The sequence below is a fragment of the Typopeltis vanoorti genome, chromosome 2 (assembly GCF_054136105.1).
Source record: "Typopeltis vanoorti isolate ZY-2024b chromosome 2, IOZ_Tvanoo_1.0, whole genome shotgun sequence".
NCBI classification, from domain to species: Eukaryota; Metazoa; Arthropoda; class Arachnida; order Uropygi; family Thelyphonidae; genus Typopeltis; species Typopeltis vanoorti.
In genome coordinates this window covers 107267695-107275407 of record NC_143550.1, presented here as the reverse complement: position 1 = coordinate 107275407, position 7713 = coordinate 107267695, and positions in this window count along the sequence as shown.

The window sequence follows — 7713 nt, the reverse complement described above, 5'->3', positions numbered from 1 at the left end:
TTTGTATATCGATTAATAAGGAAGCCACATGCATTTACTTGTCTCTATTTTTTTTGATAATATTGTCCATACACACACACACACACACGCATATATATATATATATATATATATATAATAAATAATATGAGTGATAAAGGTCAGCCTTGACGGACTCCTCTATTTATTGGTTTGCAAGTAGGTTTGCTTTATTGCTATTTTATTATTATTAGTATATATTCAAAGCGCATTATATAGCTGGTTTGGAATGTAATATTCCTTTAGAATTTCCCATAGTTTATTTCTCATAATTTTGTCCAATGCTTTTACACAACCAATACAAGCTATGTGTGTTTCAAAACTGTATTCTCTGTTTTTCTATAATTATTTTAAAAATAAAAGTTGAGTCTACACATGATTTTCTCTTGTGAAATCCGTTCTGTTCTACTCCTAACTGTGATTCTATATAGCATAGGTGGCCAACAGCAGGCCCACGGGCCGCATACGGCCCATAATGTGATTTTGTGCGGCCCACGACAGGATAAAAACTATATTAAATGATATGTATTATCAATTTAGCTATTAGTTTCGACCGCAGATTTTCTGATTGATATACTAGTCATATTCATTATTTCTGATGACGGAAAACAATTTATATTCTCAACACGGAATCAAAATTGCTTTAAAGGATTAATCAATTTATAAAATCTACTGCTTCTCTGTGCGAGTTGTAGTAGTGAGAGTGGTAGATTTCAATGCGCTCCAGAGCAACGCATCATTGAAAGTCTGCTCTGCTCTGGTTACAGTGATCAATTTCAGGACTCAGTTTCAAGTATTTTATATTGTTCTCCCAGTAGTAAATTGATTTAACAATTTATATTCTCAACACGGAAACAATGGAGTCCTGACAAATATAGCAATTGAATATATATATAACTATTTCCTTGAAAAAATGCGGAGTTATTTTTATTTAAGTTCTGTCTAAAAGTGTGCGGCTAGCACTAGTCATATACTGTATATTGGCCCGCGTATAGAATGAAGTTGCTCACGCCTGCTATATAGGATATTAATTTGTTTGTTAATATTTTTCCATAGATTTTGTATCCTGTGTTGAAGAGGATGATGCAACGATAGTTATTGCAATCTGTTTTTAAATCTTTTTTTGTAAATTGGGATCATTAGTGCTCTACCCCAGCTTTTTTGGGGATTTTCCTTGTTTGTTTATTTGGTTTATAAGTTTTAGAAATCTAGTGTTAAATTCTTTACCTGCAAATTTAATAAGTTCTGTGTTCATATTATCTTCACCTGGTGACTTGCCTGTTCTGCTTTGTTTAAGGGTGTTTTGAAGTTCTTCGTATGTAAACTCACCTATATTACTGATGTTATATTTCAAGGAGGGTTCTTGTATCAAGGAATTATCGTGCCATAATTTCTGGAAATACTCCTGCCAAGTTTCTGGTTCAATTGTATCGATTTTTGTTCTTTCTTTTAAATCATTGTTTATTTCTTTCAGGAGTCTATATGTATTAGGTCTTTGTAATGTACAGTCCAGTTCTAATTTTGCTATAAATTTTTCATACGTTTCTCTATTTTTTTCCCTACATGCTTTCTTTGCTATTGCCTCTTTTCCTTTTATATTTAATGAACGATTCATCCGTCTTTAAACTGAGCCATTATTTATATGGTATCATTTTTTCTTCAATTATCTGTTTGATCTCTTGGTCCCATTGTCTTAGATATTTGTGTCTTATCCATTTTCTTTTTGTTCCCAAACTCTCTCTTGCAGCATTTTTGATGTTTGATGTTTGACCATTCTTCTTCCACTGTCTTACTTTCCTCGATTTTACTCAAGCATCCCTAATTCTATTCTGATACAGACCTCTGATATTCTCATCGTCTAAGAGTTTAATTTTATATAGTTCTGTATTTCTATTTTCTTTTGATTTTTTTCTTCTCTCCCATCATGGTTTCCATTTAATTTTCCCTGCCAGTAAGTAGTAGTTTGACTCTATTTCTGCTCCTCTATATACTCTGGTGTCTATGATCCTAATCCTAATCCTGTGGCTTCCTCTCCTTGAGAGGTTTGCAGCTGATTACTAGGGAGATAATGACGCAAGGTGGTTTCCCATTGCCTTCCTTGACGTAAGTATTTATGACTGTAGCCTGTGTGTTCACGGGGCCGGTTTGCCTGCTTGCGGGATGAAAACCTCCAGATAAATTGGAGGGATAAACTCTGCTGTCCACACCCAAGACCGGCTAACTTGGCTATGGCTGAGGAAGATCCTTAAGCTCCTCACGTCTGTCTATGATCATATTTAATAATTTTATATTAACTATTATATGAGTATAGTCTATAATGCTTTTTGTATTTCTTGCTTGCCAAGTAAATTGTGTGAATATCTTTATGTTTAAAGTAGCTATTCGTTATTCTATAATTGTTGTATAGGGTGAATGCTCTTAATCTCTTCCCATTATTATTACATGTTGGTTCTCCTATCGGTCCTGTATTGGGTTTATGTGAGGCATTAACAATTCTTACATTTAGGTCACCCATTATTATAATATAATCAGGTGGATTTATTTGATCTATAATATTTTGTAGTTCTTGATAAAAAAAAAAAATTCTGATTCTTCTTCTTTTCCCTCTTCTGGGGCATAAGTGCTTATTATTGTTAAATATCCTCTATATATCCTTCGTCTTGTCTCTATAATTCTATAATTCCAGAGTTGTAATGTATTTCTTCAAAGATTTATGTATGAAGATCATTACGTCTGACTTTTCCCTTTCCTCCATCTCTACTCCACTATAAAGATAGATATAATTCTAAGAGAGAGCACACCCCATCCTTTCACATTAGCATGTTCAATATTCATATTCACGAGAATATGAATATTAAACTAACATAGAACCATATTTTGTTAATGAATTAAAAAATATATTCTTCTTCTTCTTCTCCCTTATACGTATTAGGCCTTACTAATAAGATTATTATTAATAATTCGATGACTTGAGCTCATCGAAGTCGTACCCGTCTCGAGGATAAGGTGACTAGCCTTATACCTCCCGGTATATCCTATGGCTATATCTCGTGTGTATGTATATATATATATATGTGTGTGTATATGTGTGTGTATATATATATGTGTGTGTGTGTGTGTGTGTGTGTGTGTGTGTGCAGCTCCGTTGCTTTATAAGAAAACCCATGGAAAACTCTGAGAATAAATCTTAAAAATAGCAAATAATTTCTATAATAAACTGTGTTGTAACTCTAACCAACTTACTTTCTTGTGGAAAAAAAAAATATATAACTGTATATATATTTATATATATTTTTTTTTTTTTTTCAGCTACCTAGTCACCTTAAATCTTGCAGACTCACGTCCCCTATACACACTTTTTGATATCTGTCACACAGCCTAAACTAATACTTTATAATCAAGTCCCGTATATATATATATATATATAAGTTTTTTTACCTTCGGTAATGTATATTAGGGTTACCAAGTAATTTTATAAACTTGGTTATTTTACTCCTAATCCCAAGTAAGCAAACAGTTAAGTTTGCGCCTCAACGTAGTTCAAGTCTAAAGGTGGTGCAACACCAGGCAACCCATTGTAAAGGTGGGTAAAGATCTGATCACTATTCTTAGTATTTTCCATAATGTAAAGCACATCTCATTAAGAGATGTATACTGCAATACATTATGGGTGGGGTCACTACCCATAATGTATTGATTCTTATTCAAAATAAAAACACCTTGTAGCAACTTGTATAGGTAAAGTTGATAAGGCTCTGTATTACTAAAATAGGGTCTAGCTACTCACTGAGGAGACTTCAAAAAAGGTTGAAACCGGTCTGGGTAGTGACCCCACGCATAATGTATTGCAGTATATATACATCTCTTCGTGAGATCTGCTTTACATTATGGAAAATACTAAGAATAGTGACCACAGCTTTACCCACCTTTACAATGAGTTGCCCTGGTGTTGCACCACCTTTAAACTTGAACTATGTTTAGGCGCAAACTTAACTGTTTGCATAATTGGGATTAGGAGTAAAATAACCAACTTTATAAAATTACTTGGTAACCCTAATATATATATATATACACACATAAAACATGTACATAAATACATCATTTTGTCAGTCTATTTACAGTGCAAGTTGAACCGATAAAAGTTTGAAGTAGTGGAAAGTATCTTAACTCTTAGCTTCATAGATATACATTCGTTATCTTCGCGATCTCTGCTATATGGGCCCTAAACTTCAACTTACTATCTATTAAAACTCCAAGATACTTTTTTCAGCGTAATCCCATTAGTATGAAATCTCATCACACCAAATGCATAACTTTACATTTACTATTACTGACCCGATAGCCATATTCACAACCTACACTTCTGGACTATTCAAATTATTCCAGAAGTACTGCATGTCAGTACGTTTGTGAACACCCTACCTACCTTTGCATCATCAGCAAACAGCTGTATGTCTTATGTCAAATCCTTCCCAGTATCACTAATGTAAAGACAGAATAGCAATGGACAACAACTGATCTCTGTGATATCATTAGTCACCTTAAATCTTGCAGACTCACGTCCCCTATACACACTTTTTTGATATCTGTCACACAGCCTAAACTAATAGTTTATAATCAATTCCCGTACAGTCATACACTCATCAAGCTTATGTAATGGCCTTTAATGCTGTATCCTGTCAAAAGCCTTGGCAAAGTCCAAAATTATTATGGTGTATCCATAACCCATTTCTAATTCAACGTAACATTATTATAAAATGTGAGCTAGTTGCTCACACATCACCTTCGATTAGTGAACCCTTTTCATTGCAATGCGTAGATTCTTTGCCAACCGATTTCTGTATGGGCTCTTTTACCAACTTTTTCGAAATATCCTCTCCAGAGATACTGATAATAACAAACAGGGGAAAGGAGAGGGAGGAGTGATGTGAAGAGACCTATTTTGAAATTTCTGAAAGGGTCATACAGGATATCAGTAGATAGAATTTTTCATCTACTGAAAGCTGACCTTTCATCCATGAAAGTTGAAAATGAATGTAATGAAAAAGGAGGTGAGAGCTAGATTTTTCTCTCATAGAGCGATACGTGATTGGAATGGATTGCCATTGGATGTTGTGTGTGCAATCAGTGTGAATGAATTCAAGATAAGGTATGACAGGAGGTATGAGTGATATGTAGCCTCCGTCGATGAGTCTCTGACCCCATACGATCTCCTATAATAATAATAATAATAATAATAATAATAATAATAATAACAAGCAGCACCGAAATGGCTGCGACACGAGAGACAAAGGGATGCTTTAACAGATTTAATTTAACAGAAAATTAAAGAAATTTTCAGAAACAATCATATAAATTTACCTTTCCAGTAGCCTCGTTAATTACAATACCTGAATCTGGCCATCCATCTATTCATTGGATATCTTATGGTAGCTATCTTATGATATCTTATGGTAGTTCTGTTTCTCGATGATGTGCCACACAAGTCCACGCCAGGTGGTCCTGCCACTTTACATATTGCAAATCTATAAGTCTAAAATTAGACTGCATAGAAATACGATAGTCAAGATCCTTACAATAATTTGTCGAGTCAATCCAATTTTGATTTCAATCACACAACCTTTAGGATCAAAATGAGCAAAAGTAAAATTACCTATTCAGGACCACCTGGCGTGGACTTGTGTGGCTCATCATCGAGAAACAGAACTACCATAAGGTATCATAAGATAGCTACCATAAGATATCCAGTGAATAGATGGATGGCCAGATTCAGGTATTGTAATTAACGAGTCTACTGGAAAGGTAAATTTATATGATTGTTTCTGAAAATTTCTTTAATTTTTCTAAGTATATAAAAGATCAATATAGTAATTGATAATTACATGTAATGATTAAGGCCCATCGAAAATCGCACTTCAAAATAATTAGATATTCATATTCATTACTATGATAAATGTGAAGAACATTATTTCTTTTCAAAAACAACAATGCATTAAGATATGCACCATAATGAATGCTTTAATCAATGAATAATGGTATTTCGAATTGACTTTAGGTCCTTTTGTAAGGATTAATTTAAATGATGTTAATTAGCGACTGTTGGGTGTACGAAAACACAAAAACTTTCTTATAGATACAAAGGAGATTAATTTTCTAGTAAAAGCAACATTTTGTGATTTATATCGAAAGATGTAATGTTTTATTTACTTAGTATTTAGCGCCATGAGATAGCGACAGTTGTGGTATCCTCCCCTCTCTCTCTCTCTCTTTTTCTCTCTCTTCTGAAAAGCTTTGATTCATTGATAGATCCAGCTCACTATCGATGAAGGCTTGAAAGAAAGGTAACTGGTTCCCCACCTGTTTTCAAAAAAATAGTAAATAAAAAGATCTAAGAGGATTTTGCTTGGTATCTGAGTTAGAAACGTTATTAATATATCTTTGAGTTTTTTTAGTTTTCAGATCATATAATTGTAATTATTACTATTAGTATTACTTACAGATTGCTTTAACCTGAAAGGCTCAATGGCCTATCTAGGCCAAAGACAAGTAACTTGACTTTATAGAAACTTAATTACTGTATTTTTCGGACCATAAGACGCACCTTTTTAAATAGAAAAATCGACTTAAAATTGGGGTGCATCTTATGGTCCGAAGGTAGCATTAAAATACGAATCTTTACACTCTACCGAAGCTGTTAGCGAAGTTCAATTACTGGCGCAATATGTTAATAAAATTAGTAAGTACGCCACTGAAGGTAGGTAGGTAGGTACCTAAGTTATTTCGCTGCATGTGGATGAATCACCGATTTAGAGCGTCAATAGTCATTAGTGTGTAAACATATGTGCTTTTGTACGGTTCATTTGAATTATTTTTTAAAAGTCGTTAAAATTTTTATCTTAAAATTAGAAAAAATGAGTGTAAAATAAAAAAGACTTTTATATAACGTGAGTTATAAATTAAATGTGATGAATGATGCAAAACAATATGGAAACAGAGCAGCAGAAAGACATTTTGGTTCGCCACCAACAGAAAAAATGGTTCACGAGTGGAGAAAACAAGAGGAACAATTAAAACTGGTATGTAAACACAAGAAAACATTCCATTAGCACCTAGAAAAATGGCCAGAATTAGAAGTACAAATGAAAAATTTAGTAACAAATCATCAAAACACGGGAATATCTGTTTCTACAAAAATGATAATTTTTGAAGCGAAACGATGGGCAATTGCTAATGGAATTTTAGATTTTACCGGATCACCGTCTTCGTGCTTTAGATTTATGAAAAGACACGGGTTATGCATGCGTACAAAAACCACTCTAGCCCAAAAAAATCCGGCTGGCTATGAAGCTAAAATTATAGAATTCCATAGATTTGTCATATCAGCGAGAAGGAAATTTAACTTTGAGCTTAATCAAATTGCGAACATGGATGAAGTGCCTCTAACTTTTGATGTTCCTTCAAATCGGACAGTAGATTCAAAAGGCACCAAATCAATAGTGATTAAAACAACAGGTCTCGAAAAAACTCACTACACTATAGTTTAGCTTGTTGCGCGGAGGTAACAAAACTACCCCCCCCCTCATGTTAATCTTCAAGAGAAAAATGTTATCGAGAGGTGAAATTCCTCGTGACATTATTATCCACATTCAAGATAAAGGCTGAATGGACGAAACAGGAATGAAATTATGGATACAA